This window comes from Pseudophryne corroboree, chromosome 5 (genome assembly GCF_028390025.1).
Source record: "Pseudophryne corroboree isolate aPseCor3 chromosome 5, aPseCor3.hap2, whole genome shotgun sequence".
NCBI lineage: Eukaryota > Metazoa > Chordata > Amphibia > Anura > Myobatrachidae > Pseudophryne > Pseudophryne corroboree.
Genome location: NC_086448.1, coordinates 250,879,270 through 250,901,723, shown reverse-complemented (window position 1 = coordinate 250,901,723; position 22,454 = coordinate 250,879,270). Strand labels below are relative to the sequence as shown.

General features: G+C 47.7%; 1 protein-coding gene across 1 annotated transcript in view; it reads right to left on the bottom strand.

The window, feature by feature from the left end:
* The window catches only part of LRRC3B (leucine rich repeat containing 3B), a 495,918-nt gene that overhangs the window by 385,713 nt on the left and 87,751 nt on the right, over window positions 1-22,454 (bottom strand). The window lies entirely within an intron of this gene.

Sequence of the window (22,454 nt, the reverse complement as noted above, 5' to 3'; positions counted from 1 at the left end):
CCGGAGGCAAAAAGCCGGACAAACTTTGTCCGGCTTTTTGCCATCCGGGAGAAACCGGCAGAGTCTGTCACACAGGACGGCTTTGAGCCGTGTGTGATGCTGTGCGCATGCGCCAGTGGCGTAACTAGAAATTTTTCTCCCCCAAGCCAAAAAATTCTTCAGCGCCCCCCCCCCCCCCCCATCCCCCATAATTGCCACTATTAAAGGGATAAATGTGCGCGCGCCGCAAAATAGGGTGTGTGGCTTCGTTAGGATGGGCGTGGCTTCACATAAAGGGGCATGGCATTGCAGGAAAAGACTACGTTATACCCCAGTTTTCCAACCTGCACGCCCAGACGTTGGCCACCACTGGAAAGAAAAATAATCCTGATTCATGCCCCTTACATTATTTGTAATTTTTCCTCCTTATAGTAATGCCCAGTATACATTATTCCACATACTGCAATGGCCCTTAGACATTATGCCACACACAATAATGCACATGACACAATATGCACACACCATAATGCCCCCGACACATTATGCCACACACCGTAATGCCTGTGACACATTATGACAGGAATCGCAATGCCCGTTATACATTATGCTACACACTGCAATGCCCCTGATACATTATACCACATACCACAATGCCCGTGATATAGTATACAACACACCGTAATGCCTGACACATACCGCAATGCCCGTTATACCCTATGCTACACACCGCAATGCCCGTTATACATTATGCCACACTGCAATGACCCTGAGACATTATACCACATACCACAATGCCCGTGATACAGTATGCCACACACCGTAATGCCTGTGACACATTATGACACACACCGCAATGTCCGTGATACATTATGCCACATACCACAATGCCCGTGATATAGTATACAACACACCGTAATGCCTGACACATACCGCAATGCCCGTTATACCCTATGCTACACACCGCAATGCCCGTTATACATTATGCCACACTGCAATGACCCTGAGACATTATACCACATACCACAATGCCCGTGATACAGTATGCCACACACCGTAATGCCTGTGACACATTATGACACACACCGCAATGTCCGTGATACATTATGCCACACACCGTAATGCCCATTACACATTAAGTCCTACAGTAAGGCTTCTAATTACTTTTAAATTACCTGCTCGTTGCCAGGGGTTTTCATGCTCAGGGTGTCATGCTCGTTGCCAGGGGTATCATGCACTGGGTGTCATGCTCGTTGCCAGGTATTTCATGCACTGGGTGTCATGCTCGTTGCCAGGGGTTTCATGCACTGGGTGTCATGCTCGTTGCTAGGGGGTAGTGCTTGTTGCTAGGGCTGTGCTCCCAGTGCCACATATGTCCCCAGTGCCAGATATTACCCCATGGTGCCAGGTACTCACATGACCCCAGTGCACAATAAAGCCCCCCCCCCTATGTGCCAGGTACACATATACCCCCCCAGTGCCACATATGCCCCCAGTGCCAGATATTCCCCCTCAGTGCCACATATGCCTCCAGTGCCAGATATGGGGGGGGATAGTGGCACTGGGGGGGAATATCTGGCACTGGGGGCATATGTGGCACTGGGGGGGGGCCAGTGCCACATATGCCCCCAGTGCCAGATATTCCCCCCCAGTGCCAGATATGCTCCCAGTGCCAGATTCCCCCAACCCCCAGTGCCACATATGCCCCCAGTGCCAGATATTCCCCCCAGTGCCATATATGCCCCCTCCCCCGCCGCCGCTGCTCCCCCGCTGGTTTGTGTTGGAGGGACACGGAGGGCACAGCGCGCGCCTCTCCTGTGTCCCTCCTGCATCATCTCCGGCGGCCGCGGGTCTAATAAACGAAGTGCCGTTCGTGAGCTCTGATTGGCTCACGAACCGGCACTTCTTCTATTAGACCCGCGGCCGCCGGAGATGATGCAGGAGGGACACAGGAGAGGCGCGCGCTGTGCCCTCCGTGTCCCTCCAACACGGCAGGGAGGGTTAGTAGGAGCAGATTGACATGCGGACGCTCGTCCGCATGTCAATCTGTGCTAAATCAGTGGCGCCCCTCGCCCCCAAGCCACCGCGAGGGCTGCGGGGGCAGTAGTTACGCCACTGGCATGCGCAGCATTAGACACGGCTTGGGAAAAAAACGTGTGTGAAAGCTCCCCTTCACACACACGGTTTACTGGCTGCAAAGACGGCCAGGCGCCCGCCCGGCAGCCGGACCTTCCAGTGGTGAGACCCGGCTGCAACCCGGCAGCCGGGCCGGGACCGTGCTGTGTGTAAGGACACATTGCGCTGCATGTGTCTTTACATCACGGCAGCGGTTTAAAGCCGGCCGGGTGTTTGCCGGACGGCGCCAGCCGCCTCGTGTGTTTCGGCCCTTATGGTGCGTACACACTCGCCGATATATTGCCCGTTCTATTGAATGCCTGATATATCGCTGCCCTGTCGTTCAGTGTGTACTAGCAATATGTCTGTAAATGGCGCCGTTCACTGACAAATTGCGTCGGCCCTGCAGCACAGCTGACGGTCAATATATCTAACAATATATTGGCGCATCGCTGTGATTGACGGCTGAACTCGGCAGGCGCATGTAAACGCCCACCCAGTTCTTGTATCAGTCCCAATGGATTGGGCAGTGTGTATGCACAACATACTGACCAATCAGTCTATAGATATATCTGCAGATCAGTTGATCTGCAGATATATCTACGAGTGTGTTAGTTTCCCACATATATCCTTGTTAGCACATATGCAGAAAACAAAGTAGACTTTACATAACAAATACAGGAGTCCGCCTTCTGCTGCGCTATCTACAGGTCCTTAAATGGAAATGGTAATGATCTTTCTAGAAGTCCCAAACTTCAGAACCCGGAAGAGAAAGCCACCAACAGTCTGGATAGTTCAAGGTAAATGATGTTGGAAATCTCAAATGATGGTAGTTGACAGATGTATATCATGAGGAAATGACAGGAAAACTTCTTGCAGGTACGCACCGTACCCACATGTACAGTGTGTGAAAAGTGTCCATAAAGGTATCTTTTTCCCTCCATAACTGCAGTAGGTTCTAGCGTTCTTCTTTCCTTTTAGTCGCCCCTCATAAAACAAAGAGTAACAGACAGGGGTGGAGAGCCCAGTGGTGTGATACGTTCGATATACTATCGTCAAACAGGTTCAGAAAAACCGAAAAGGTGATGTAAATCCTATTTCAAGTAGGGAACGTACTGTACTTACATAAAAACAAATAAAATACTCCTATAAAGGTATCTTTCAAAGGTTCAAATAACAGGAAAGTCTTTGTCAAGGTTTTTGTATCTATAAATTAGACTTTAGTTCATTATTATGAACGCAATTAAATAATACTTAGAAAATAACAAATAATTTCGAAACCTGCTTCAAAAATGCTTTGAAACTCTTCATATTAACAGCTGAGGGGTTAAATGCGTAATAGAGCGTTATGTTACTAGGCAGTGATCAATGTCAGTGCTACAGTAACTTCTGTTTGCCTGAAGTACTGTGAGCGCACTCTGTAATGGATCTCAGTCCCCATATACTTTCTGATGCCTTTCTGTGCAAATGTAGATTTATTCTGTAGCAATTTGTACTCTCATGCAGAAAGCCAATGTAAAATCACTTTCTACTAGTAAATGTCATGAGTCATCCTCTCTTGACGCTTCTATGAATAGTATATGCCCTGAGATTATATTTTGGAAAGTCAAAATAGCAAATGGAACATTAATCAAAGTGTTTTTTTCCAATTTTAAACAAGGAATGTTTAAAATATATTACTACTTTTATTAATTATAGCAATTTTCACACCATTATACAGCATATATTATAGATTTTTTTATTTATTATTATTATTACTTCAGTATAGTGCTATTTGAAAATCGTGTTCTGATTACATGCATAAATTGTATATTAAACTCAAAAGGTAAATAGCTTGATTACTTTTCAAGTTGATTCATTAACCTCTGATTAAACTGACTCTCTAACAAAGGTGTTTAACAATAAATGAGTAAACATTGTAAGTTACTTAAAACTGCATTTTAATGAGTACAAATAATTTTATTTTGGCAAGTTATATAGTTTTATTTAAAAATTGCATTTGTGTGTTGGTGTTACTCTTTATAACCTCCAAGTGTCACTATTGTCATTGCTGTCTATGGAAAGAATGAGCTAATATACCAGTGATGGCTAACATTGACACTCCAGCTGTTGTTGAACTACACATCCCAGCATGCGCTGCATCAGTTTTAGCAAGGCCAAATAGCAAAACTGTAGCAGGGCATGCTGGGATGTGTAGTTCAACAACAGCTGGAGTGTCAAGCTTAGCCATCACTGTAATATACTGTGGCGACACCTGTAAAAGCTGGAAAACTGTATTGCACTCCATGAAAGAATATGTTCAATTTGTGCATACTTTTTATAATAAGGAATTTCTCCATAATTCAGGCACCTTTATTGTAATTAGCAATAAAGCTATTTAATACATCTATCTATCTATCTATCTATCTATCTATCTATCTATCTATCTATCTATCTATCTATCTATCTATCTATCTATCCATCCATCTATATATCTATCTATATCAGAAACAAATATAAAATTGTTGTTATCGATAAAGCAACGTAAAAAAACAAAAAATATGATGAGAGCGAATGACAATGATATGAATAACTATATGACACCAGTGAGCAGAAAATGAAAAACGAGACAGCAGAAAATGAGAAATTAGTTTCATTAAAGTTTGTATATTTTGTATTCCTATTGTGTTATTTTATAGAACAGTTATTGTAGCTACAATATTGCAATTTTATGGATATTTACTGATTTATACTCTAGTGCTCATTCATTCGCTCAGGAGTGTTTCTCTTGTCAGCACTAGATCTCACTGGGGATTATAATTTATGTGCTGCACATGTACCCTATGTACTGCGAATCAACACTTTGTCTATTTACCAACCCCATGGCATTTACCACCATCTAAAGGTAGATGTAGACTGACTTGTTTTATTATGTTGTTTATTAGTAAATATGCACAGGTATGATATCTACTTTCAGGGATGTTTTTGGTCAGTATGTAGTCACTATTTCGACAGTGATTATCTTGCCACGAGAATGCCAGCACCAGTATCCTGTCATGGTTGTAATTCTACCTATAGCATTTTATCTCTGTCGGCATTAGAACTTTAACTTTAAAAGCTTTACCGGCAAGTCTGTGTAACAATCACACTCTGCAGATGTAAAATGACAAACAACTCATCCATTTATAAACTGGGTGTGGTATAAAAGACCTTCACCATGGGTTTTTAACCTGCGGTCCTCCAGCTGCTGTGGAACTACACATGCCAGCATGCCCTGCCACAGTTTTGCTATTAAGGCATGCAAAACTGGGACAGGGCATGCTGGGTTGTGTAGTTCCACAGCAGCTGGAGGGCTGCAGGTTGAAGACTCATGACCTACACTGTCTGGATAGTCATTAAGTCGACACCATATGGTCAACAAGGGTGGACTTCAGTATGCCGACTGACGGGGTCCCGGCGCACAGTATACCGGCGCCGGGATCCCGACAGCCGGCATACCGACACTTATTCTCCCTCGTGGGGGTCCACGACCCCCCTGGAGGGAGAATAAAATAGCGTGGCCCACCGTGCCCGTAGCGTGGCGAGCACAGCGAGCCCGCAAGGGGCTCATTTGCGCTCACCACACTGTTGGTAAGCCGGCGGTCGGGCTCCCGGCGCCGGTATGCTGGTCGCCGGGAGCCCGACCGCCGGCATATCGTAGTGAACACGGTCAACATACATAAAGTCAACAGTGTAAAAAGGATGACATGGTCAAAAGATCGACAGGTAAAAGGTAGACAGTAGGTAAGGTCAACAGGTACAAAAGGCCGACAGGGTAAAAAAGTCAACATGTCAATGGTTGACACAAAAAAGGTTGACATGAGGTTTTGTTTTGTTTTTTGCTTTTCATTTTTTTTTGTGTCATTTTGTATGTTTAACCATATCTAACCTGGTGTAGTATGCTATGCCGGCTATCGAGGTCCCGGCGCACAGCATACCGGCACCAGAATCCCGACCGCCGGCATACCGACAGCGTGGCAAGCGCAAATGAGCCTCTTGCGGGCATGGTGGCACGCTACGCGAACCACGCTATCTATTCTCCCTCCAGGGGGGTCATGGACCCCCAAGAGGGAGAAACTGTGTAGGTATGCCGGCTGTCAGGATTCCAGCGCCGGTATACCATGCGCTGGGACCCCGTCAGCCGGCAAACTGAAGACCACCCTATCTAAGCACAATCAGTGGAAATATGTGCCCTTGCAGACTCTATTCACGCGCCATGCTTTGGGCAACAAGGCTATTTTTTCCAATCGTAGTCCACGTGGATAGTAAATCAAACAAAAGTTGAAAATACATGAATCCGCGAAAAACGTGTCAACCAATTGTGTGTCAACCATTGTCATGTCGACCTTTTAACCAAGTTGACATTTGTACCTGTCGACTTTAAGCACTGTCTTCCTTTTACCTGTTGACCTTTTGACCATGTTGTCCTTTTGTACCTGTCAACCTAATGCGTGTCGACCATATGAGGGTCGACCCAATGACTGTCAACTTGACACTGTCAACCTACACATTGGAACCCTCTAAAATGGTAACCACTGCAAAAGGATAAAAGCATGATGGGTTTATATAAGTAGAGAATAACTCCACCCACAAGTAAAATATATGGTCCCATTTATCAAACACATGACAGGAGCTGAACACATGACAGTTGGGAGCTAATTGGCTGGAGCACCATTTATCATATGCAATGACTTGTATTATTCACAACGAGCTTTAACGCTCATTAATAAATAGGCCCCATAGGTTTGATGGGTTATGATGAGATTAACAAAAAAATAATAGGACATGTTTACTTTCCATGCTCAATTCACACTGCATCCTCCAGGTTCCTAATGACTTTTACCCATGTGGCCTACACTCTTCTTTTACTATAAAGCATGCCTGAGACAACCTAACAGCTTGTTTCAAACCGGCTGAATGTAAAACAGAGAATAGGATGATGCATAAACCTGTTTGGGCATGCAGAACCATAGCAAATGCAACAAACGTTACCAAACGTTATGTGTATAAATATAATACTTCACTACACATATATTGTTCAAGTCACAACATTCATGTATAGTAATTGTGAATCATTCTTTTACCTGTTCTTTGAGTCTTCGAATCAGGATTCTCAGCTTGATGTTTTGAGGATCACAACTATTTTTATTAATTATTGAAAGTGAGAAAATTTTTTGTTTGAGTGTCATACTCAGCCCAAGAAGAAACGCTACATGGACATGACTTATTTCTGGATTGTTCAATTAACCATACCAAATACTGATAGCAAGGGCTATGTGGGCTTACCAGGCCTACTTTGTCAATGGGGGTCATTCCGAGTTGTTCGCTCGCAAGCCGTTTTTAGCAGCTTTGCACACGCTAAGCCTACGCCTACTGGGAGTGAATCTTAGCATAGTAAAATTGCGAACGATGTATTCGCAATATTGCGATTACACACCTCGTAGCAGTTTCTGAGTAGCTTCAGACTTACTCGGCATCTGCGATCAGTTCAGTGCTTGTCGTTCCTGGTTTGACGTCACAAACACTCCCAGCGTTCGCCCAGACACTCCTCCGTTTCTCCGGCCACTCCTGCGTTTTTTCCGGAAACGGTAGCGTTTTTTCCCACACGCCCATAAAACGGCCTGTTTCCGCCCAGAAACACCCATTTCCTGTCAATCACATTACGATCGCCAGAACGATGAAAAAGCCGTGAGTAAAATTACTAAGTGCATAGCAAATTTACTTGGCGCAGTCGCAGTGCGGACATTGCACATGCGCATTAAGCGGAAAATCGCTGCGATGCGAAGATTTTTACCGAGCGAACAACTCGGAATGAGGGCCAATGTGGCATTTATATTAAGGGGGAATTCAATTGCAGGCGAAATCAGTTTTTTTTAAAGTGTAAACTTTACGTGCTTATTGCCCTATAATTTCACTTTTGCCTGTATGTGCTCTCCCCTTTATGGGGCATTTCAATTAGAAATGAGTGAAAATGGAATTCACCCGATAACTGTTGCCGGCAAAACCTGTGTCAAGTCTAGGTAAAAGTGGAGAAATCTGCCTGTACCCCCCAAAAAGGTACACTAATATTGGATAACAATATAGGGGGCATGTGAACTAGGGTTCAAGTTTGCCGGAGGTGCGGGATGCCGGCAAATCTTGGACGTTTCTTTTAAAAGCATCAATAATTTACGAGACAAAACAATGCCCCTTTAAAAAAAAGTCAGAGATCGGCCAGCATCCCGCACCTCCAGCGAACTGAGACTCTGTTACATATGCCCCTAGAAGTCTGTTAGTGGGCAGAAGAAAAGTATTTGGGGTTCTTAAAATATGTCAAATGGCTGTTATATGCATTTTTCTATAAAAGTGAAAAAATGATACAGATGAAGTGTTTATCAGCAAAGTAATTAAGGGCCTAATTCAGACCTAATCGCGCCTCTGCGAATTTGCAGTGGTTTGTGATCGGATAGTCGCCGCCCAGACAGAGTGAAAAACTGCCCCATGCAAGTCTGCGTACACCGTGTGAAAAGTTTTGAAAAGGCCGATCAGCTGCAAATCCGTTCACAACTCACTCACCATCTAATTATTTTTCCAGTCTGTGCAGTCTGTGCGAAGCCCAGGACTTATTCCTACAGTGCAAAAAAAACAGGCTGATCGGGCTGGAGCTGACGTCACACAATAACGTCACACACCCTCCCTGAAAACGCTTAGAAACACCTGCGTTTTTACTGACACTTCCAGAAAATGGGCAGTTACCACCCCAAATGTCCGCTTCCTGTCAATCAGCATGCGTTCGCCTAGCGATGAAAAAAGACTCACTTTTTTTGCAGTTTGACCTTGTGTCTGCGCATTACGATCCGCATGCATGCGCAGTCATTCGATAATCATGAACTGCGCAATTTCACACAACAGCGATCAGGTCTGAATTAGGCCCCATATTAGGGGTGCATAAAAACACCAATCAGTAGGTTTTTGTCATAAGGGATTTTTATAAATTCATTAAAAAAAAACCTGTAACTCCTGCCTGCAAGCCTAAAAACACCTTTCCCAGTCATAAAGCACCCCAATACACCTGTCCCACATCTTTAAACACATTTTAGTGTACTTTGCAGTTTTTCACCCCCAAAATGACATCATTATTGGCCAAATTAAAATAATCAGTGGTTCTGAATCAAGTCCCAACATTTTTACCTTAAAATAAGACTTTTCCCCAACTTTGCTCCTGCTCAGGAGGTGGTGAAAAAAAAAACCTGGTAATCCTATGGAGAATAATTGCGTGTGATTTTTTCGCTTGCAATTGAATTGCCTTGTTTTCGGCTATAGTGAAAAGTCTTTTTTTAAGGCAAAAACAGCATTTCATCTACAACTGAATTCCCATATATATATATTCTGAATCTATAGAATTTATCACCAAATACATTATTAATACTATTCCACTGCAGCTACTGCAATCTATAATCAGTATTAAAATCAGGGAATGTTTTAGTATATGTTAAGTTGACCAACTCACTCCCAAGTCTTCCCATACTCTCCTGCCCTACACTAAATATATAATCATGAATTCAATCCGGAGTTTATTTAAAAGGACATTATACTGAATAAAATGTTATCTAGGCAACTACACATAATTGGTCTTATGTGTAAAGCAAAGATACTGTAAAGTCTTAGAGGTACAGTAGCCAGACTATGGGGCTGATGCGACTGCAATTTGAGAGATGTTCCGCTGTGTGCACGATTGGATCGCATTAACTGCAAATATCTCTGCCTGATTGACAGGCAGAGGCGTTTGCTTGGCGGGTGTGTGGGGGGGGCGGCGACCAGCATTTTTGTGGCGGCGCCAGGGAAATGGGGGCGTGTTGACTGCGTGTCGTCACACAGGAGGCATCCACAGTTTCTGCGACCATGCTGTACTTGCAGCGCGATCGCAATTACAGCATGATCACAGTAGGTGTGCGGTGGTTGCATGCTGGGCGGCCTTACCCAGCAATGGGCGGACCCCAGCATGTGGTTGAAAGGATTGCAGATTCTGCTAAAAAGCAGAATCTGCAATCCTTACTGAATAAGGTCCCATATTTTCTCTAACGTCCTAGTGGATGCTGGGGACTCCGTCAGGACCATGGGGATTAGCGGCTCCGCAGGAGACAGGGCACAAAAATAAAGCTTTAGGATCAGGTGGTGTGCACTGGCTCCTCCCCCTATGACCCTCCTCCAAGCCTCAGTTAGGTTTTTGTGCCCGTCCGAGCAGGGTGCAATCTAGGTGGCTCTCCTAAAGAGCTGCTTAGAAAAAGTTTTTAGGTTTTTTATTTTCAGTGAGTCCTGCTGGCAACAGGCTCACTGCAACGAGGGACTTAGGGGAGAAGAAGTGAACTCACCTGCGTGCAGGATGGATTGGCTTCTTAGGCTACTGGACACCATTAGCTCCAGAGGGATCGAACACAGGCCCAGCCATGGAGTCCGGTCCCGGAGCCGCGCCGCCGACCCCCTTACAGATGCCGAAAAGCGAAGAGGTCCAGAAACCGGCGGCAGAAGACTTTTCAGTCTTCATGAGGTAGCGCACAGCACTGCAGCTGTGCGCCATTGTTGTCACACACTTCACACCAGCGGTCACGGAGGGTGCAGGGCGCTGCAGGGGGCGCCCTGGGCAGCAATGAGAATACCTTGTTCTGGCTAAAAAATACATCACATATAGCCCTTGGGGCTATATGGATGTATTTAACCCCTGCCAGGTCTCACAAACTCTGGAGAAGAGCCCGCCGAAATAGGGGGCGGGGCCTATCTCCTCAGCACACAGCGCCATTTTCCTGCTCAGCTCCGCTGCGAGGAAGGCTCCCAGGACTCTCCCCTGCACTGCACTACTGAAACAGTGTAAAAAAGAGAGGGGGGGGCACTTTTTTTGGCGTTTTTGATATATATTAAGCTGCTATAAGGGAGACAACACTTCTATAGGGTTGTTCCTATATATTTATAGCGCTTGGGTGGGTGCTGGCAAACTCTCCCTCTGTCTCCCCAAAGGGCTAGTGGGGTCCTGTCTTCGATAAGAGCATTCCCTGTGTGTCTGCTGTGTGTCGGTACGTGTGTGTCGACATGTATGAGGACGATGTTGGTGTGGAGGCGGAGCAATTGCCGGTAATGGTGATGTCACCCCCTAGGGAGTCGACACCGGAATGGATGGCTTTATTTATGGAATTACGTGATAATGTCAGCACATTACAAAAATCAGTTGACGACATGAGACGGCCGGAAAACCAGTTAGTACCTGTACAGGCGTCTCAGACACCGTCAGGGGCTGTAAAACGCCCTTTACCTCAGTCGGTCGACACAGACCCAGACACGGACACTGAATCTAGTGTCGACGGTGAAGAAACAAACGTATTTTCCAGTAGGGCCACACGTTATATGATCACGGCAATGAAGGAGGCTTTACATATCTCTGATACTGCATGTACCACAAAAAGGGGTATTATGTGGGGTCTGAAAAAACTACCTGTAGTTTTTCCTGAATCAGACGAATTGAATGAAGTGTGTGATGAAGCGTGGGTTAACCCCGATAGAAAACTGCTAATTTCAAAGAAGTTATTGGCATTATATCCTTTCCCGCCAGAGGTTAGGGCGCACTGGGAAACACCCCCTAGGGTGGATAAGGCGCTCACACGCTTATCAAAACAAGTGGCGTTACCGTCTCCTGAAACGGCAGCCCTCAAGGATCCAGCAGATAGGAGGCTGGAAACTACCCTGAAAAGTATATACACTCATACTGGTGTTATACTGCGACCAGCCATCGCCTCTGCATGGATGTGCAGTGCTGGGGTGGTTTGGTCGGATTCCCTGACTGAAAATATTGATACCCTGGATAGGGACAGTATTTTACTGACTATAGAGCATTTAAAGGATGCATTTCTATATATGCGAGATGCACAGAGGGATATTTGCACTCTGGCATCGAGAGTAAGTGCGATGTCCATATCTGCCAGAAGAAGTTTATGGACGCGACAATGGTCAGGTGATGCGGATTCCAAACGGCATATGGAAGTATTGCCGTATAAGGGGGAGGAATTATTTGGGGTCGGTCTATCGGATTTGGTGGCCACGGCAACAGCCGGGAAATCCACCTTTTTACCTCAGGTCCCCTCCCAACAGAAAAAGACACTGTCTTTTCAGCCGCAGTCCTTTCGTTCCTATAGGAACAAGCGGGCGAAAGGACAGTCATATTTGCCCCGAGGCAAAGGAAAGGGTAAGAGAGTGCACCAAGCAGCTTCTTCCCAGGAGCAGAAGCCCCCCCCCGGCTTCTGCAAAGCCCTCAGCATGACGTTGGGGCTTTACAAGCGGACTCAGGGGCGGTGGGGGGTCGACTCAAGAATTTCAGCGCACAGTGGGCTCACTCACAGGTGGACCCCTGGATCCTGCAGATAATATCTCAGGGTTACAGGTTGGAATTCGAGAAGTCTCCCCCTCGCCGGTTCCTAAAGTCTGCTCTGCCAACGTCTCCCTCAGACAGGGCGACGGTATTGGAAGCCATTCACAAGCTGTATTCTCAGCAGGTGATAGTCAAGGTACCCCTCCTACAACAGGGAAAGGGGTATTATTCCACACTATTTGTGGTACCGAAGCCGGACGGCTCGGTAAGACCTATTCTAAATCTGAAATCTTTGAACCTGTACATACAAAAATTCAAGTTCAAGATGGAGTCACTCAGAGCAGTGATAGCGAATCTGGAAGAAGGGGACTTTATGGTGTCCCTGGACATCAAGGATGCTTACCTGCATGTCCCAATTTGCCCTTCACATCAAGGGTACCTCAGGTTCGTGGTGCAAAACTGTCATTATCAGTTTCAGACGCTGCCGTTTGGATTGTCCACGGCACCTCGGGTCTTTACCAAGGTAATGGCCGAAATGATGTTTCTTCTTCGAAGAAAAGGCGTATTAATTATCCCTTACTTGGACGATCTCCTGATAAGGGCAAGGTCCAGGGAACAGCTGGGGGACGTAGTAGCACTAACCCAAATAGTGCTGCAACAGCACGGGTGGATTCTGAATTTTCCAAAATCTCAATTGACCCCGACGACACGTCTGCTGTTCCTGGGAATGATTCTGGACACGGTTCAGAAAAAGGTGTTTCTTCCGGAGGAGAAAGCCAAGGAGTTATCCGAACTTGTCAGGAACCTCCTAAAACCAGGGAAAGTGTCTGTGCATCAATGCACAAGAGTCCTGGGAAAGATGGTGGCTTCTTACGAAGCGATTCCATTCGGCAGATTCCACGCACGAACTTTTCAGTGGGATCTGCTGGACAAATGGTCCGGATCGCATCTGCAGATGCATCAGCGGATAACCTTGTCGCCACGGACAAGGGTGTCTCTTCTGTGGTGGTTGCAGAGTGCTCATCTGTTAGAGGGCCGCAGATTCGGCATACAGGACTGGGTCCTGGTGACCACGGATGCCAGTCTGAGAGGCTGGGGAGCGGTCACACAGGGAAGAAACTTCCAGGGAGTATGGTCAAACCTGGAGATGTCTCTTCACATAAATATACTGGAGCCAGAGGCGGAACTACCGGCAGTGCAGGCAGTGCACTGCACTGGGGCCCGCCTCTGTCCAGGGGCCCAAGCATGTAATGAGTCAAACTGACTCATTACATGCCGCTGTGCGCTGCGGGCAACCGCTGCCCGCAGCGCACAGCCGCCCGGCGAAGAGAGGAGAGGAGCAGCGGTACTACAGACGGGGGAAGGAGGAGGAGGGAGGCCGAGAAGGGAGCCGCAGCAGCGCTTTGTTACTGGTGGAGGCGCTGCTGCTGCTGCCCCTCTGCTTCCCTATAGGCTGTCTTCCGAGAACAGCCTATAGGGAAGCAGAGGGGCAGCAGCAGCAGCGCCTCCACCAGTAACACAGCGCTGCTGCGGCTCCCTTCTCAGCCTCCCTCCTCCTCCTTCTCTCCAGCCCGGGAATCGTCTCTGACGCTGCACCGAGGAGCCTGAGCCAGCGGAGAGGGTAAGTATAATTCATTCTTTCTTTCTTTCTTTCTTTCTTTCTTTCTTTCTTTCTTTCTTTCTTTCTTTCTTTCTTTCTTTCTTTCTTTCTTTCTTTCTTTCCTTCTTTCTTTCCTTCTTTCTTGTGCCTGCCTGCCGCAATGTGTAAAAATGGGGGACTACCTGCCGCACTGTGTAAAAATGGGGGACTACCTGCTGCACTGTGTAAAAAGGGGGGACTACATGCCGCAATGTGTAAAAAGGGGGGCATACCTGCTGCAATGTGTAAAAAGGGGGGACTGCCTGCAGCAATGTGTAAAAAGGGGGGACTGCCTGCAGCAATGTGTAAAAAGGGGGGATTGCCTGCCGCAATGTGTAAAAAGGGGGGACTGCCTGCCGCAATGTGTAAAAAGGGGGGACCGCCTGCCGCAATGTGTAAAAAGGGGGAATCAGCCTGCCGCAATGTGTAAAAATGGGGGACTGCCTGCCGCTTTGTGTAAAAAGGGGTAATCTGCCCGACGCAATGTGTAAAAAGGGGAATCTGCCTGCCGTAATGTGTAAAAAAAGGGGGACTGCCTGACGCTATGTGTAAAACAGGGGGACTGCCTGACGCTATGTGTAAAAATGGGGAATCTGCCTGCTGCTATGTGTAAAAAGGGGGAATCTGCCTGCCGTAATGTGTAAAAATGGGGACTCTGTCTGCCGTAATGTGTAACAAGGGCACGCGGTCTGCCGTAATGTGTAACAAGGGCACGCTGTCTGCCGTAATGTGTAAAAAGGGCACGCTGTCTGCCGCTATGTGTAACAAGGGCACGCTGTCTGCTGTAATGTGTAAAAAGGGCACGCTGTCTGCCGTAATGTGTAACAAGGGCACGCGGTCTGCCGTTATGTGTAAAAAGGGCACGCTGTCTGCTGTAATGTGTAAAAAGAGGAATCTGTTCGCTGTAAGGTGTAAAAGGGTCTCTACCTGGTGTAGTGGTGCTACTGTGCGGCGTAATTTGAATAATGGAGACTACTGTGTTGGTATTATTTTGTGGCCACAACCCTTCCCCACGAAGCCACGCCACTATGTATTTTTGCGCGCGCCTACGGCGCGCACTGCCCCTGGGGTGGGCTTGGATGGGGGGGGGGGCCCAAAGCATTTTGTCGCACCTGGGCCCACCGCTTGCTTGTTCCGCCACTGACTGGAGCTAAGAGCGATTTACAATGCTCTAAGCCTGGCAAAACCCCTGCTTCAGGGTCAGCCGGTGTTGATCCAGTCGGACAACATCACGGCAGTCGCCCACGTAAACAGACAGGGCGGCACAAGAAGCAGGAGAGCAATGGCAGAAGCTGCAAGGATTCTTCGCTGGGCGGAAGATCATGTGATAGCACTGTCAGCAGTGTTCATTCCGGGAGTGGACAACTGGGAAGCAGACTTCCTCAGAAGACACGATCTACACCCGGGAGAGTGGGGACTTCATCCAGAAGTCTTCCACATGATTGTGAACCGTTGGGAAAAACCAAAGGTGGACATGATGGCGTTTCGCCTCAACAAAAAACTGGACAGGTATTGCGCCAGGTCAAGAGACCCTCAGGCAATAGCTGTGGACGCTCTGGTAACACCGTGGGTGTTCCAGTCAGTGTATGTGTTTCCTCCTCTGCCTCTCATACCAAAAGTACTGAGAATTATACGGCAAAGGGGAGTAAGAACGATACTCGTGGCTCCGGATTGGCCAAGAAGAACTTGGTACCCGGAACTTCAGGAGATGCTCACGGAAGATCCGTGGCCTCTACCTCTAAGACGGGACCTGCTTCAGCAGGGACCGTGTCTATTCCAAGACTTACCGCGGCTGCGTTTGACGGCATGGCGGTTGAACGCCGAATTCTAAGGGAAAAAGGCATTCCGGAAGAGGTCATTCCTGCACTGGTAAAAGCCAGGAAGGAGGTGACTGCACAACATTATCACCGCATTTGGAGAAAATATGTTGCGTGGTGTGAGGCCAGGAAGGCCCCCACGGAGGAATTTCAATTGGGTCGATTCCTACATTTCCTGCAAACAGGATTGTCTATGGGCCTCAAGTTGGGGTCCATTAAGGTTCAAATTTCGGCCCTGTCGATTTTCTTCCAGAAAGAATTGGCTTCAGTTCCTGAAGTCCAGACTTTTGTAAAAGGAGTACTACATATACAGCCCCCGGTTGTGCCCCCAGTGGCTCCGTGGGACCTTAATGTAGTTTTGGATTTTCTCAAATCCCATTGGTTTGAGCCACTCAAATCGGCGGATTTGAAATATCTTACATGGAAAGTAACCATGCTACTGGCCCTGGCTTCAGCCAGGAGAGTGTCAGAATTGGCGGCTTTATTGTATAAAAGCCCATATCTGATTTTCCATTCGGACAGGGCAGAACTGCGGACGCGTCCTCATTTTCTGCCTAAGGTGGTGTCAGCGTTTCACCTGAACCAGCCTATTGTGGTGCCTGCGGCTACTAGCGATTTGGAGGATTCCAAGTTGCTGGACGTTGTCAGGGCATTGAAAATATATATTTCAAGGACGGCTGGAGTCAGAAAATCTGACTCGCTGTTTATACTGTATGCACCCAACAAGCTGGGTGCTCCTGCTTCTAAGCAGACGATTGCTCGTTGGATTTGTAGCACAATTCAACTTGCACATTCTGTGGCAGGCCTGCCACAGCCTAAATCTGTCAAGGCCCATTCCACAAGGAAGGTGGGCTCATCCTGGGCGGCTGCCCGAGGGGTCTCGGCATTACAACTCTGCCGAGCAGCTACGTGGTCGGGGGAGAACACGTTTGTAAAATTCTACAAATTTGATACCCTGGCTAAAGAGGACCTGGAGTTCTCTCATTCGGTGCTGCAGAGTCATCCGCACTCTCCCGCCCGTTTGGGAGCTTTGGTATAATCCCCATGGTCCTGACGGAGTCCCCAGCATCCACTAGGACGTTAGAGAAAATAAGATTTTACTTACCGATAAATCTATTTCTCGTAGTCCGTAGTGGATGCTGGGCGCCCATCCCAAGTGCGGATTGTCTGCAATACTTGTACATAGTTATTGTTACAGAGAAATCGGGTTGTTATTGTTGTGAGCCGTCTGTTCAGAGGCTCCTACGTTGTCATACTGTTAACTGGGTTCAGATCACAAGTTGTACGGTGTGATTGGTGTGGCTGGTATGAGTCTTACCCGGGATTCAAAATCCTTCCTTATTGTGTACGCTCGTCCGGGCACAGTATCCTAACTGAGGCTTGGAGGAGGGTCATAGGGGGAGGAGCCAGTGCACACCACCTGATCCTAAAGCTTTATTTTTGTGCCCTGTCTCCTGCGGAGCCGCTAATCCCCATGGTCCTGACGGAGTCCCCAGCATCCACTACGGACTACGAGAAATAGATTTATCGGTAAGTAAAATCTTATTTTTTGGCAAGGTCATACAGCAGAAGTGCACACAGCAGCTGACATTGTTGGTCTCGTATAAATAAAAGCTCCACATATAATCTAAGTAGGGCCGGCTCTAGGCATGTTCGAATAGAGCGGCCGCGCAGGGCGCCACCCTTAATGGGCGCCGCGCGCTGGCGCCGCCATATTCGATGCTGGAGCCGGCCCTGTGTGTGCAGCATTGGCCCGTGTGCACTGTGCGCTATGCGCGCTGCGCGGCGCCGGTGTCTAACGTCAGACGCCGGCGCCATAGTGCACACAAGTGGCCACCCGGACCCAGGCTCACTCTGACTCGCCGGCCGCCCGCCCGCCAGCACTCCCGCCCGCTCGCCAGCACACTCGGACAGGCGGACAGCAGCAGTACTCCTCCCCAGCAGCACCGCAGTTATTGGGGGGATCCGCACTGTGGGGGCATTTCTGGCTATGGGGGGGGGCATTTCTGGCTATGGGGGGGGCATTTCTGGCACTGTGGGGGGCATTGCATATCTGGCTCTGTGGGGGCATATCTGGTTCTGTGGGGGCATATCTGGCACTGTGGGTGGCATATCTGGCACTGTGGGGGGCATATCTGGCACTGTGCGGGCATTTCTGGCACTGTGGGGGCATATCTGGTTCTGTGGGGGCATATCTGGCACTGTGGGTGGCATATCTGGCACTGTGGGGGGCATTTCTGGCACTGTGGGGGCATATCTGGCACTGTGGGGGCATATCTGGCTCTGTGGGGGCATATCTGGCACTGTGGGTGGCATATCTGGCACTGTGGGGGGCATATCTGGCACTGTGGGGGCATATCTGGCACTGTGGGGGGCATATCTGGCACTGTGGGGGCATTTCTGGCACTGTGGGGGCATATCTGGCACTGTGGGGGCATTTATCTGGCACTGTGGGGGCATTTATCTGGCTCTGTGGGGGCATTTATCTGGCTCTGTGGGGGCATTTTTCTGGCTCTGTGGGGGCATATCTGGCTCTGTGGGGGCATTTATGTATCAGGCACTGTGGGGGCATTTATGTATCAGACACCGTGGGGGCATTTATGTATCTGGCACCGTGGGGGCATTTATGTATCTGGCACCGTGGGGGCATTTATGTATCTGGCACCGTGGGGGCATTTATGTATCTGGCACCGTGGGGGCATTTATGTATCTGGCGCCATGGGGGCATTTCTTGCACTGTGGGGGCATTTCTTGCACTGTGGGGGCATATCTTGCACTGTGAGGGCATTAATGTATCTGGCACTGTGGGGGCATATCTGCGCTGTGGGGGCATTTATCCATCTGGAACTGTGTGGCCATTTATGTAGCTGGCACTGCTGGGGGGCATGTCACGTGTAGCTGCCACTGCTGGGGGGCATGTCATGTGTAGCTGGCACTGCTGGGGGGCATATCATGTAGTGTTCCCGCTAGGCGTCTGTGGCTGGGCAGTGTGTCTCAGTGCTCTACCTGGCGCAATGTGTCTAACGTGCTCTTATAGGAGGTTCTACCTGGTGCAATGTGTATTAGCTGCACTACTGTGTGGTGTAATGTGAATTGCCACTATAATGTGGCTACGCACCTTCCCCACGAAGTAACTCCCCTAAATTTTTGCTGCGCGCCTTCGGCGCGCACTGTCCATGCTTTAGCGTGTGGAAATGGAAACAACAAGCATTACAATATGTACATCATTTTGCCCACCTAACTTAAAAATGTGCCCTCCCTGTGATCAGCAACCTGTCCTAAAAAGTTAACACTATCATGTGTAGCTGGCACTGCTGGGAGTCATGTCACGTGTAGCTGGCACTGCCGGAGGGCATGTCATGTGTAGCTGGCACTGCTGGGGGGTGAGACCACGCCCACTTTTCAGGAGGCCACACCCACTTTTCCAGGAGCGCGCGCGCCTTCGGCGCGCGCATGGGGGGGGGGGGCACTTTTACATTTTCTCGCTCAGGGTGCTAGTAGGCCTGGAGCCGGCCCTGAATCTAAGGTTAAAGAAAAAAGTAGCAAACACACATATACATATGGGGATTAGAGATGGACTTCTATTTAAGTTCAGATGTACAAGTGAACCATCATTATACCCTCTCTCAGAAGATACTGTAATGTGTTATTTTCACTGTGACTAATTCTATGGTATTTGAAGTTGTCATATACAAGAAAAGATTAATCTGTTTCAATAACCGTTTAATTATCCTGATACAGATGTAGCCATGCTCATGTATAGTGCGATGTAGCAGCATGTGCGCACGCATCGCGGCACAGTGCAAATGCACCGCTATGTGACTGGTCGCAATAAGCTTTTGCTCCATAGGCATGCATATGTATGCACACACGTCGCGGACACACTAGTCGCGCCATCGCTGCCGGGATGTGTATGATGGGCGTGGCTACATCTGTAGGTCCAGACTAAAAAATTAGGGAAACACAATGATTGTCTGTTACAAGTGAGAAGGGACCTATTGGCACAATTTCAGAAGCAAAAACATGTTTAAGTGCACTGTAAAGTCCAGACCTGTGCACAACACAATTCACACTTCATATGATGTCAGTGCCACGTAAAACTGCCACACAACCATAGCAAATACAGAGATAAAGTGTTTTATATTATATATGAACTGAAAGCATTTTCATCAAGGTCAACGTCTCATAGATACGCACAGGAAATTCGCCTTCTGCAATGACACCATCTGTAAATCTAGGAAACCTTGATAAATAACATTTATAAATGAATAGTGCACTGAATCAGTAGCAAAGAATTTAAAGATTTAGAGGTCACATTAGTATACAATATAAGTAAGCATGAATAAATAAAAATGAGTTGTTCATGTTTATTTTAAACCCATTCAACTATTTGCAGTATTTAGAAGGATCCTGGAATTTATTTGGGACCTGTGGCATAACAAGGGTGTGGCAAGTGGGCACATACACTGGACAAAGTGGCGGAGGAAAAACCGGCTTAGCGGATATTGGGATCACAAGAATCCCTTCTACAGTATCTGTGGCATAATAGACCCCCATCCACTTTCTCAGAGCCCTGCCCCCTACTGTACAAGCACAGAGCCCAAATCATCTGTATATTATCACAAAGGCTGTTGTCATTATACTTAACTCATCTTCAACAGTGCTCCCTCTCAAGCTTCAGATGTCAGAGTGGAAGTAGGTGGAGAAAAGTCTGGTCTCAGGAGAGGTGGAGGCAGAAGATAAATCACAGTGGGAAACCTTGGCCCTTTCAGTCATTTTTAGTTAGAACATCTATATACTGTAATAGACCACCAGCACCAGTGGTTAACACTGCAGCAATGGGGCAGGATAGAACTGTGCCAGGAGGAGGACCACTGTATGGGATGTGGTCAGAATTGGGCGAACCGGGGTGACCTGGTGTATGCTGGGTCCCATTACTAGTATAAGGAATCAAGCAACAGCGAAAGAATAATGGAGAAGATGTATTATAGTGGGACGGATCGTGCAGCTATAGCACTTCCTGTTTCACCTCATTATGGACTCCAGTGCGCATGTACGAGATCTCACTACTATCGCATCCACAGCCATCAACCGCCACAGCCAGGAACAGAACTGTCCCTGGCTGTGGTGCTGTCGAAATCGATAGCTGCAGGTGTTGGAACGGTCAGTGCCACTGACCGTTCATACATTGGCCGCATCTTGGCATGCTAGCAGCACTGATAATGACAGGGGTGCTGTCATGTACCATACACCGGCACATTTATACAAGGGGAAGAAGCGGTTTCAGCGCATATAATGTGCCACTTCTCCCCCATAGCGAGGATTAATACTTATACCCCAGAATATAGTGGCCAAACCTAAGATTGGCCACCATACAGCATCATCACTCGTACAGGTACAGCATCATCACTGCTGTACCTGCATTTGGAGGAATAGTATGACCCAGAGGAACAGATTGTTTGGGCGAGAACGTTTCAGCTGTTAAATACTCTGGGGTAGATGCATGACACAGTGAAAAGAGTGGAGAAGTGAGCCAGTGGAGAAGTTGCCCATGGTAACCAATCAGCTGCTACCTAAAATTTTATAGAATGCACTTGATAAATGTTTCTTACTGTACTTCAATGTTGATTGGTTGCCTTAGGCAACTTTTCCACTGGCACACTTCTCCACTCTTTTCACTGCTACAAGTTCATACATCTCCCCCTTGTTAGAATAGGCAAGCACTAATGTGCATATTCCATTATGATTTCTTCAGGAATGCTTCAATCCCTAACCAAGAAGGTTACCAGAGGGGATCGGTATGTAAAACCGGTGCCCGGGATCCCGGCCACCAGTGTGCCGGCAGGGGGGCGCGAACGCTAACAAGTCCCTTCAAGGCTCACCACACTGGGGTCACGGTGGATCGCTGCGCTCGCCACAGGTTATATTCTCCCTCTATGTGTGTTGTGGACACCCATAGAGGGAGAAAAGCCTGTGGAGCCGGTATTCCAGTGGCTGTATTTCACCGCTAGTCGAGATTCCGTTCAGGATCCCAACTAGTGTTATTGTAACTGCTTCCCTACCAGAGTTACTACTGCACATTCGCGGCACCATTCTGTTACTTTGTAGAGTGACATATAACAGTCAATAAACCAACCTACTGGTTAAGACACTGCACTGCTCTTTGGATCAGATACTTTCCCCTGGAGTGTACATTACTCTGCCTTATAACTGCATGTACACACATATTTCCAAAAACTTGCACTAAGTTCCATTGCTGTCACTGATTAGTAAGGCACCAAATTGATAGAAAACAAGGATCTTTTAAAAGGAACTATTTTGTAATGAACTAGGACTGTGGGGGTTATTCAGAGATAGACACAGATTATTGCATCCGCATCAAGATCTGCATCCATCGCCTCACATGCTGGGGGCTGCCCAACACCATGTGTGGTGCCGCCTCACGATGCGTCTGCTGGTAGACTGCTGCCATTTTTCTTAAAGTGGCAGTTGCGTGTGATGTCATGCAGCTGCCCTGAAAATGCTTTCGGCATGCCCCCTGTTTCGGCCGGCGTTG